Source organism: Notolepis coatsorum (assembly GCF_963971535.1).
Source record: "Notolepis coatsorum genome assembly, chromosome: 1".
Taxonomy (NCBI): Eukaryota; Metazoa; Chordata; class Actinopteri; order Aulopiformes; family Paralepididae; genus Notolepis; species Notolepis coatsorum.
Genome location: NC_140165.1, coordinates 17,901,660 through 17,914,974, shown reverse-complemented (window position 1 = coordinate 17,914,974; position 13,315 = coordinate 17,901,660).

The window sequence follows — 13,315 nt, the reverse complement described above, 5'->3', positions numbered from 1 at the left end:
AGGAGGCTATAGGGTTAGGTGGCAGCGATGGGTAGGTTCAGGCGAGTACAACCAGCAGGTTAAATGCATGTTATGATTTTATTTGATTTGCATTTTAAACGTCAACGGCTGATGTTTCTAAAAACCTCAGTATAGTCACCAAGGGGTGCGACAGTGGCTCAGGAGGCAAAGCATTCGTTTGGTAATCGGAAGGTTCCCAGTTAGATTCCGGCAGCGTGTCGAAGTGTCCTTGAGCAAAGACGCTTAACCCCTAACTGCTCCCGATGAGCAGGTTGGCACCTGGCACGGTCGCCCTCCGCCGTCGGTGTGTCAATGTGTGAGCGAATGGGTGAATGGGTAAGGCATACGTTGTAAAGTACTTTGGATAGAAAACGCTACAGTATATAAATGTACCATATAAATGACTTATGTATCGTTTTAATTTCACATTAGACATTTAGATTTTCTTTTTAAATGTTTCATACAAATTCACACTTTCCTCATACAAAAACATTAAAACGGGACATTTTGAAACGTGAGATTGCTCCGCGTTTATCACATGTGACAAAGCAGTTGGACTTATTATCCAAATCAAGGTCCGAACGGCATTTTTTTTGGGGGGCGGCACGCAACACCCGTGGGAAGCGACCGGGATACTCGGGCAGAAGCGTATATATACGTACGCAGCACGGTCCGCATTACAAAGTTTTTTTCCTTCGGTAAACAAAGGCCTGACGAGGACGTACTCAATAGGAGAGTCCTGATTGTAAATACACTCCTCTGATGGCATAAACACACACACATGCACTGCACTGCGGGCGACCCCGCACTTGACCCCTCTGATGTAACACACATGTGCACGTAGCGTGTGTGTGTGTATGTGGACCATAACTAGACGGGAGATGGGAAAAGACAAATTTCAATTGCCTTGTGTACATTGACAATAATGTAATCTTCTCCTTCTCCTCCTCCTCCTCCTCCTCCTCCTTCTCCTCCTCCTCCTCCTCCTCCATATGTGTACACAGTCGCACACAGGCCAGGAAGGTAGACAGACCCACACACACACACACACATGAATGGGCGCGCCGCGCACACACACACAAAGGTACAGGCACATACACACACAAACATACCATAGTACACGCGTGTGGGCACACACACACACACACACACGTCTAAGTTGATCATATTTGCCAATAAAGTCCTGTGATTATAACATAAACAACCTGGAGGCCTGAGACTTGTAGTCACCTGAGCTTTCACAGACATAAAGGTGCGTGTGTGCGTGCGTGTGCGTGTGCGTGCGTGTGCGTGCATGTGTGTGTGTGTGTGTGCATGTGTGAACGTGTGTGCGTTTTCCTTTTTCCCATCGCCTTACAAGCAAGAAAGCAGCTTCTCAATTTATAAATAAAAACCCTTGTTTTTCAAATCATATCTTATTAGGCTAGAAGTTTCCATAAGGTCCATTGTGTAACATTACCCCCTACACACACACACACACACACACACACACACACACACAAACACATTCACACACACACACGCACACACACGTACATGTGACAGATCGTATCGGACTCCTCTGCGTTGTGTATTAAATGCTGATGCCCCGAGGGAGAGTCGAACCCGGGTCTCCCGCTCCGCGGGCGACAACATAGACCACTGCACTAAGAGGTGAATCCACTCCTAAGTACCGTACCTATGCGTCTATTAACCCTGTTATGAGGAAGTGAGTTTAACTCGCAGCCCGCTTACTGCCACAGTCACTTCTCAACACACCTGTTTCTGTGACTGTGGATATACTCACGGACCTCCGTTACATACAGACACGCACACACATTCACACACACACACACACACACACACACACACACACACACACACACACACACACACACACACACACACACACACACACACACACACACACACACACACACATTCACACACACACACACACACACACAAACACACACAGTACACACACACACATTCACACACACACATTCACACACACACACATTCACACACACATGCACACACACACATTCACACACACACACATTCACACACACACACACACACACACACACACACACACATTCACACACACACACACACACACACACACATTCACACACACACACACACTCACATTCACACACACACACACACACACACACACACACACACACACACACACACACACACACACACACACACACACTCACATACATTCACACACACACACACACACTGTGACGACCCGCACTCTACCTGCAAATGGGGAGTCTTCTGACTCAAAGAGCAGGGTGGAGTGGGTAGGTCGTTACTCCAATTCGAATCACCTGTGCAGTGCAGAGAGCTGCCTGCACACACAGTATATACTGTATGTTTCCCATGTCTAACCCTTCTGTCTGCTTCTCCCATCTGCTTTCCCCATCAAACAGGACAGGTTGTATCAGCCACCAAGTGAACCAACTTGGGATCCTCTGTCCATTCTGTTATACACATTTGTTGTTTAATTCGATTATTATTTGTTTAGATAGGATTAAATAAATTCTTTGTTAAATTGTTATCACGTGTGTTGACTCCCTTTATATGATAACCTCTGGTTCGTCATAACACATACACACACACACACACACACACACACACACACACACACACACACACACACACACACACACACACACACACACACACACACACAAACCCCACTCAGAAAGTATCGCGGAGTGACGGATGAACGACTGGGGCAGAGGGGGGGGGCGGAGGACTGGGACCGCGGTGGAGCACAGTATGGTGGTCAGCTCAGACCCACCACGCCTCGGCAAATGTTTGTCTGAACCAAGGCCGTAATTTTGTTTTCAATGGTGGGGGGGGGGGGCACCTTTGGGGGCGTGATCAGTGGCGGGGGGGTGGGGGTCGGGGGGTGAAGGGGGGTCCTTCCCCCCTTCGTAGATTTGAACAATAGTCTATTTTGGTGAGTTGTTTCTATATACAATTACTTATAACGCTGCGTGAGTCTCGGAACGTGCATACTGCGTTGTGTGTGTGAGAGAGAGAGAGACAGAGACAGAGACAGAGAGAGACATAGAGAGACAGAGAGAGAGAGAGAGAGAGAGAGAGAGAGAGAGAGAGAGATATCGCGCTATTTATTATCTACAGTGTATAAAACAACAGCCAGAGGCTGTTAAATACAACGAGGTCATAGACAGATATTTCACAAAGCAATGCTGTTGCATTTCATGGCAATCATACAGACCATCGTTCACAGTTTCACACCAAACTTTGAGGGGAGGGGTGCTGCTATGTATTTGAGCACACCTGACGACATGGCTGTTGTTATGCAAAGACAGCTGTGGTCGGTAGTTAGCGGTTAGCACGTGCACACAGAAATGCGACTCGTCCCTCGCCTGGTGCTCACCTGGCTACCTGTCTTTGCATGACAATGGCTCAGGTCTTCAGAGTCTCAATCAGACCTGAGCTCAGAGATGGAACAAGCAGCCGTTTTCCGCATGGTCCAAGTGCCGCGTCGCGTCACTATTTATTATCGCATAACATTGTTTTGGACGGTAAAAAAGTGCGTGGGACAATAACTGCCTTCTGAAAACATGCAGGGGACATGTCCCCCGTGTCCCCCCCCCCCCCCATAATTACGCCCCTGGTCTACTCTGAACCCGCTATTTCTGGCATTGTACTCGCTCAAAGAGATCATTTTATTCTCCGGGAGGAATGCAGAGTGTCTATAAATAGCCCCGGGATGAAGGGGAGGAGATCACAGATTCGCAGAGTAATTATAGAGTCTGCGCTGAAAGCCTTCTCTTATGGTTCGGTTTTCATCAACCTCTGTCTCCACCAGTGTCTGATGGGGGGGGGGGGAAATGGCAGTTTTCTGGGTTTCGCACGCGTGACCCGAGAGGCAACCCCGTCCCGCTCCCTCTCCGCCTCTACGGCCGTCTGGCAGTCTCCGGTCTCTCTTTTGAAGGGGGCTGTGTGGGAAAAGAAGCGGCCACATCCCTTGCGACGAGGCGTCGAAGGTAATTATGTGTAGAGGTTTGTCCGCTTCGAGATTTAAAGCGGTAAGGACGAGGCACGCTGTCCGTCAAGAGAGAGAGAGAGAGCCTCATTGTGTGGGAAGCGATTTACTGTGTTGCGCCATAGCAATTTTGCTTTTGTCCCAAGTTACCCATTTTTTGATGCATGAGACTCGAGAGCGGCCAATCACATCCGCCGCAAGCAGGGGATCTCCCGGTGTCTCGGGGACAATGTGCTTTTCGGGGAACATAACGAGGCCGGGGCGCCTGAATACTTTTACCAATGGATTTCCAGTTCCGCGTTCGCGTTCTGCGCTCTGATTGGCCACTGACCTTTCTGGTTGCGCCAATCGTGTGACGGCAAGTTCTGCCACCGGTTAAGCTTAGGCGACTCTTTCGAAGTTGGTTAAGGTTAGAGTTTGTCTTAGAGCAGGGCGATAGAACAACAGCCCTGATTCCAAACTCTAACCTTAACCAACTTCGAAAGAGTCGCCTAAGCTTAACCAGTGATAAACTAGGCGTTAGGTAGTTTGCTGCTGTTCGAGGCGGAAATGGGCGCGTCACGCGATTGGGCGCACATGTCACATGACCAGAAACGTCAGTGGCCAATCAGATTGCACCAGAAACGTCAGACGCGGCCGGGGCAATTACTGCTGCTTCCTCTGGTTCTTCTCAATCAAACCTTGTGCGCCTGCCTGCCAATCAGAGTGCCCTCCCCGTGTGTTTAAACCCATCGCTCTCTCTCTCTCTTCACCTGGCCGGAGCGAGAGAAGGCAGCGGCAGCGGCAGCAATGCTGTTTGACAGAATGGGAGAAAGATGTGTGGGTGACTGTCCACACATTTGTGTAGTGAAATAGAAATGTGGGTAAACTCTATGCTCACAATGGCAATAGTCCCCCGATGTATGAAAAGAACTACACGTGGCCGACAGCAGGTACAGTATAAACTAGGGATGTTCGATATTGGCTTTTTTACCGATACCGATATACCGATATTGTCCAACTCTTAATTTCCGATACCGATATCAACCGATACCGATATATGCAGGGATCCCCCCCCCCCAAAAAAACTGAATAATTTCAGGTAATTAATATTACATATCTCTTGTTGTGGAATTAACACAACATTATGCATACTTTTGACAATAAATTAAATCAGAATTTGTTCTTACTTGCTTGCCTGGGTAAATAAAGGTTAAATAATGTAAAAAGAAAATAATAATAAAAATTTATTATTTTTGTAAAACCGATAATTTCCGATATCACATTTTAATGCCAATATCGGCCGATAATATCGGACATCCCTAGTATAAACCCAACCGTAGGTACAGTATAAACCTGACAGTAGGTACAGTATAAACCTGACAGCAGACAGTATAAACCTGACAGCAGACAGTATAAACCTGACAGTAGGTACAGTATAAACCTGACAGCAGACAGTATAAACCTGACAGCAGACAGTATAAACCCAACAGTATGTACAGTATAAACCTGACAGCAGGTACAGTATAAACCTGACAGCAGACAGTATAAACCTGACAGTAGGTACAGTATAAACCCAACAGAAGGTACATTATAAACCCTACAGTAGGTACAGTATAAACCTGACAGTAGGTACAGTATAAACCTGACAGCAGGTACAGTATAAACCTGACAGTAGGTACAGTATAAACCTGACAGCAGACAGTATAAACCCAACAGTAGGTACAGTATAAACCTGACAGCAGACAGTATAAACCTGACAGTAGGTACAGTATAAACCTGACAGTAGACAGTATAAACCTGACAGTAGACAGTATAAACCTGACAGCAGACAGTATAAACCTGACAGTAAGTACAGTATAAACCTGACAGCAGACAGTATAAACCTGACAGTAGGTACAGTATACACCTGACAGTAGGTACAGTATAAACCTGACAGCAGACAGTATAAACTAACAGCAGGTACAGTATAAACCTGACAGTAGGTACAGTATAAACCTGACAGCAGACAGTATAAACCCAACAGTATGTACAGTATAAACCTGACAGCAGGTACAGTATAAACCTGACAGCAGACAGTATAAACCTGACAGTAGGTACAGTATAAACCCAACAGAAGGTACATTATAAACCCTACAGTAGGTACAGTATAAACCTGACAGTAGGTACAGTATAAACCTGACAGCAGGTACAGTATAAACCTGACAGTAGGTACAGTATAAACCTGACAGCAGACAGTATAAACCCAACAGTAGGTACAGTATAAACCTGACAGCAGACAGTATAAACCTGACAGTAGGTACAGTATAAACCTGACAGCAGACAGTATAAACCCAACAGTAGGTACAGTATAAACCTGACAGTAGACAGTATAAACCTGACAGTAGGTACAGTATAAACCTGACAGTAGGTACAGTATAAACCTGACAGTAGGTACAGTATAAACCTGACAGTAGACAGTATAAACCTGACAGCAGACAGTATAAACCTGACAGTAGGTACAGTATACACCTGACAGTAGGTACAGTATAAACCTGACAGCAGACAGTATAAACTAACAGCAGGTACAGTATAAACCTGACAGTAGGTACAGTATAAACCTGACAGCAGACAGTATAAACCTGACAGTAGACAGTATAAACCTGACAGTAGGTACAGTATAAACCCAACAGTAGGTACAGTATAAACCTGACAGCAGGTACAGTATAAACCCAACAGTAGGTACAGTATAAACCCAACAGTAGGTACAGTATAAACCTGACAGTAGACAGTATAAACCTGACAGCAGACAGTATAAACCTGACAGCAGACAGTATAAACCTGACAGTAGGTACAGTATAAACCTGACAGTAGGTACAGTATAAACCTGACAGTAGACAGTATAAACCTGACAGTAGGTACAGTATAAACCTGACAGTAGACAGTATAAACCTGACAGTAGGTACAGTATAAACCTGACAGTAGACAGTATAAACCTGACAGCAGACAGTATAAACCTGACAGTAGGTACAGTATAAACCTGACAGTAGGTGCAGTATAAACCTGACAGTAGACAGTATAAACCTGACAGCAGACAGTATAAACCTGACAGTAGGTACAGTATAAACCTGACAGTAGACAGTATAAACCTGACAGCAGACAGTATAAACCTGACAGTAGGTACAGTATAAACCTGACAGTAGGTACAGTATAAACCTGACAGTAGGTACAGTATAAACCTGACAGTAGACAGTATAAACCTGACAGTAGGTACAGTATAAACCTGACAGTAGGTACAGTATAAACCTGACAGTAGGTACAGTATAAACCTGACAGTAGACAGTATAAACTTGACAGCAGACAGTATAAACCTGACAGCAGACAGTATAAACCTGACAGTAGGTACAGTATAAACCTGACAGTAGGTACAGTATAAACCTGACAGTAGACAGTATAAACCTGACAGTAGGTACAGTATAAACCTGACAGTAGACAGTATAAACCTGACAGTAGGTACAGTATAAACCTGACAGTAGACAGTATAAACCTGACAGCAGACAGTATAAACCTGACAGTAGGTACAGTATAAACCTGACAGTAGGTGCAGTATAAACCTGACAGTAGACAGTATAAACCTGACAGCAGACAGTATAAACCTGACAGCAGACAGTATAAACCTGACAGCAGACAGTATAAACCTGACAGTAGGTGCAGTATAAACCTGACAGTAGACAGTATAAACCTGACAGCAGACAGTATAAACCTGACAGCAGACAGTATAAACCTGACAGCAGGTACAGTATAAACCTGACAGCAGACAGTATAAACCTGACAGTAGGTGCAGTATAAACCTGACAGTAGGTACAGTATAAACCTGACAGCAGACAGTATAAACCCAACAGTAGGTACAGTATATACCCAACAGTACAGTATAAACCCGAACGGCCGATCCACCTCTTGTGACCAGGCTCCTACAGTAACTCAAGCCATTGAGGAGTTATTAATGTTTTCAGTTCTAAGTACAACATAGAGACATTTGCACTTTAGTTGAGTGTTTTCATTTTAGGGAACTTTCTATTTTTACTCCACTACATTTCAATTGATTGATTGAAAACTTTATTAACAGATTGCAGAATGGGTACAATACAGTACGGCTCAATACACACAATTGTCAAGGGGATGCAGACCAGAGAATGACTTTCGTCTTGTTTACATCAGGGTCCCCCATATTGTACTTTTTTACTCCACTATATTCATCTGAACCCACCAGTTACTTGTTACTTTGAAGGAACTGATTTTGCATAGAAAACATGCCGATGAAGATAATGTACCTTGAAATGTGAAGCGTGCCACCTTCAAGAGGACGTGACAAGAGCCAGCAGGACCCAACATTTACAAGTCACTGGGTCGAAGGTTGAATCCTCCCCAAACTGGAATACACAGACGTCACATAGAAAGTGTACTTTTACATTTGATACTTAAGTACATAAAATTTTTTCATTTCCTTTTGTAAGTCCACACGGGTGTGTTTGATTTGTCTGTAAACAAGACCGAAAAATAAACTTCATTCATTCAATATCAAATACCTCTCCACTTTTACTTAAAGTCAATTTTGAATGGAGGACTTTCACTTTGGCCAGAATACTATTTTTTTTTTACTACATCTAGCAGCACCATGACGCCAGATGACTCAGAACTCCACAGGCCTCCTTGCTATGGTAGGGCAAATACGTTTTGGCCTGACGGTGGTGCTAGAGGAAAGATCACAGGGTTACCGAAATCAATAGGCTTCCTCTTCTAGGGGTCATGAATGTGCATGAAAATATTCTAATGAAAGCTATTGTGTTAACCATGCCCGCGGCCCGCGGGAAGATGTTTTGAGTAGGGGGTGCTGTGCCGACCACGCAATCAGTTCAACATAATGACAAGCTCCTTATACATCTCCGCAGCTTATAATAATAATGCAGGACCTGTTGCAGAGGTCTTTATTCGGCATGCAACGACACTCAATGTTTTAGTGGTACACACAGCGGTTAGTTTTAGCACACACACCAGAACACACACGCATGCATGCTTCAATCTCAGCATCCAAATCATCCATCAGAGTTAGCTATTCTATTTCACGGTCAGGTTCCAACAAACTTCTTTAACTCCCAGTACATCCAATAAGTGCTCAAGTGATCAACATTCTGAGTTTTCTTGTCAATTTCAATGTCCATCTGATTCAAAACCCGCGTAGTAACACCTCTGATTGTGCCCTGCTTTCGTCTCCTTCTTTCAATTTCAGTCCGACGTTCGTCCTCACCCACTCTAGAGCGATCCAAAACGCTCATATCTACCGGGTTTCGGCACCAAACTACAATTATAATAATGTGACATTTATTTTGCATCAATATCCGTTCGTGGCGTGAGGGGGTGCTGCACCTCTAGGTGGGGGTGCTTAGGGGTGCTGCAGCGCACTCAGCACCCCTACTTCCCACAGCTATGGTGTTAACACTAAGGATATTGTGGTGCCAGCGGTCAGGGTAAATCCATAATATCGCAGACACTATATATATATATAAACAAATTCCAGTATATTATTATTTTGTTATTTTTCCTAAAGAATACCAGGTTTCTATGTAACTTGCATTACTCTGATACTACTTAGCCTACTATCGTACATACAATCCAATCCACTTTATTTATAGAGCACATTTAAAAACAACAAAGTTGACAAAAGTGCTGTAAAAGTCCCACAACATAAGATAAAAAGATAAAAAGATAAAAACACACAATAAAAAACATAATAGTACAATATATCACATAAAAAGGCAGGTCTCTCAAACTGTGTAAAAACCAAAAGCCAAAGCAAATAAATGATTTTTGGGGCGTGATTTAAATACTATGAATTTTATTTGATATCAGCCTGAAAAGGTGGGTAACCTCAGCATTCACAAATAACAAGTTACACAGCAAAGCTTCTACAACACAATCTCATATCCACAACCATTTTCTGATCATTTGGGTGAGTTGAAATATTTTTCTTTTGACCAAACTATAATTCTCACAACATAACCCAGGCGCCCTCCCGCCAGTCAGTCGGTGGCAGAAATAAATGGCTGTTTGCATTTGTGTGTCTGGGTGAACGTGATTAACCGGGTCCCCCTCGACTGTGTCAAGGCTGGTGCAAACAGTCCAGACATTGACCATAAGTAAAGCCTCTGGAGACACTGGGACTGAATGGGACTCGCTGAGACGAGAGACGATTTGCCATTAAGGGCCCCTAGACTGTGGAACGGCCAGAGGAAACAGTTCTGTCTTTTAAAGTTCAGTTTAAACTTGCTTTAATGTGGTATATATTTTTTTAAAGCGCTTGTATTTAGACTTGTTAATGCTTTGATTTATGGTCTGATATTGTTTTGATATGTTTTGTTTTTTTGGACCTGTTTTGAACGTTTTATCTGTTTTGTGGGAAGGTCTTTGTAAACTACATTTAATGCTGCTATATAAATAAAAGTATTATTATCATCGGCATTGTAATTAGGCTAATGATTATAATTGTAACTGAGGGGTACAATTCCCTGACTGTATTGATAAGTATGGTATCATTAAACCACTACCGCTTTATGTACTTTAATTACTGGCCATACAGTACATGATATATAAATATGATGAACACTTCCCACAATGAATCGGTTCCACACAAAGTGTAATCAAGTATTTATTGCAGCAAAAGGTACATAATATACTTCTCTATTATACTTTGGATGTGCTTATAAGGCAAAGGAATGTGCGTAGGCAAATCAATAATGAATGTCCATTCTCTGGTTACGCAGGAGGTAATTATACAACCTGAATCTTAGGGAATTATATCTATGGTACACTAGTAATATATAGCGGGAGATACTGGAAGGGTCCCCCCGGTTGTAAGCCAGCAGGGGTAGAGGATCTGTCGGTAGTAGAGAGTCTGGTCAACGATGACTAAGGAGACTCCAAGTACAGGAGACGGTGCAATAGTCTCTTGATCCACAGACGAATACAGCTGTTCTCCGTAGACTGTAGCTCCACAGTGAAGAAAGCTAGCCGGCCTCAGGCTCTCTGAGGCGCAGACTCGACTTGGCTCCTCACAGGGTAAATCCCACACGTGTAGGCGTCGGCGATTCTCCGCTCCATAAATCACAGGACCAAAACAAATATAATCCAGCCGCAAAGGGCTATGTAGTCATCGGGTAGATTAATCCAGTGTACATGTCCACACGGTTCTCGTCTAGGTCTCCTCGGGTGAAAGCGCCATGAAAGCAGCCCAGCCTGGATAAGCACTCTAGCTGATACGAGGAAGCGTTGGTGATGCTGGTCACTGTAGAACTTTAGCCGCACGATACACTATACACAAATAGACTATTACTGACTTAATAGAAATATGTCGCACTCGACGGTATAGCGCCAAACTCTGACAATTCAGTTATTAATTCGCACGCGGTCTCAATGCTCTATCTGGGGCCAAAACAGGCCATACTTCACCGCATGGAGTATCGTGGGTGAGGCTTCAACTTATTAGGTAACTCTACTTCTGTATTCACCTGCGCCATATTTATATGCACGGCGAACAAACTAGTGCCAACCTCATTTCTGTCTCGTATTCCTGGGCAAGGCCGGGCATGTACAGACATGTCTTGTCGGTGGCCTTGAACCTGACTCTGGAGGCATGGCTCTGGCGCCTGTGGACCGCTGTCCAATAGGAGAATGAAATATTATGGTCTGGTCTAAAGGGATATTCCGTGTATATGTACAAGGAATATACAAGGGATATCAAACGATATACAAATACTATGCAATATATATCAATCAATAAATATATATATATTCGGTTTAATCTGATCCTTTGTAACAGCCGCCTCCTAATTAGTCCCACCTAATTAGCTAAGCAGAGACAGATTAACCGCACTGTCCACTACTCAATGTCTGTTGTGAGGGGTCGGGCAGTTCACAAAGTCATGGGGTCATGGTCGTCATCGATAGTATCGGGGAGCCTTGGCAGTTCTATTAGCCTCGCCACGGGTCGGGTGTAGATCCGTCCTTGGACGAGCACTTCGGCTGCTCGGACCTTTCCGTCGGCACCGGTGATCACTTTGCTTACGCGGCCAGCCGGCCACATAGCTCGGGGTAGTGACTGGTCGATAATCATGACGACTGTTCCTTCTGTCAAATTGTCTGTCTCTTTCACCCATTTCTGGCGGGTCTGTAGAGATGGTAGATAGTGGAGTAGGAAGCTGTTCCAAAACTTGTCAGCCAATACTTGACTGTACCTCCACATTCTTCGGCCGTTCGCTTCTTCAGGCCTGTACATTGTCTGTGGTAGCGCGGGGTCCAGCCGCCCCATCAAGAGTGTGTTGGGGGTGACTGGGTCGACATCTGCTACATCACTTGAGACGTAACCGAGGGGCTTTGAGTTCAATACTCCCTCGATCTCCGTGAGGACTGTCATTAAGACTTCTTCCGCCACGGTCTGGGCCCCAAGCACGGCGTACAGGGCTGTCTTTATTGAACGTACTTCTCGTTCCCAAGTTCCACTGAAGTGAGGTGCGTTCGGGGGATTAAACTGGAAGTCAATCTGGGATGGAGCGAGGTGGGTCTTAAGTTCTGGGCCCATAGCTTGGAAGCTCTCTCTCAGCTCTCTTTCTCCGCCTTTGAAGTTTGTCCCGTGATCAGACAATAATATAGACGGTTTGCCTTTCCGCGATGTGAATCTTCGGAAGGCCATAAGGAATGAGTCTGTGCTCATGGTTGGAAGGAGTTCTATATGCATCGCTCGGGTGGTCATGCATTTGAATACAATACCCCACCGCTTCTCGGTTCCTCTTCCTTTCTTTATATACAGCGGGCCGAAACAGTCCATACCGGTGGAGTGAAAAGGCTTGTCGCCGAGTCGGAGGCGACAGGGAGGTAGGTCAGCCATCCGGGGTATACTGGGCTGCGCTCGCCACTTACGACAGTCTAGACAGGTTCGCTGGAAGCGCCGCACTGCTTCTCTCCCTTGCAGTATCCAATAACAACGTCTGATCTCCGCGAAGACTCTCTCTGCCCCGGCGTGATGCACATCCTCGTCGTATTTCTTTATGATCAGCTCTGTGACCTTGTGTCGGCTGTTTAAGACTATCGGGTACTTGACGTCATCCGGTAAGTCTGGAGCTCTCCGCAGACGACCACCCACTCTGATGAGACCATGGGCGTCGCTCTCGGGGGCTAGGTGGAGCAGTCTGCTGTCTGATGGGACGGGCTTTGCTCCCTGTAGACAGTCTAGCTCATCGGGGAACGAGTCTCTCTGGGCTCGTTGTAGTAGAAGAAGTTCTGCTT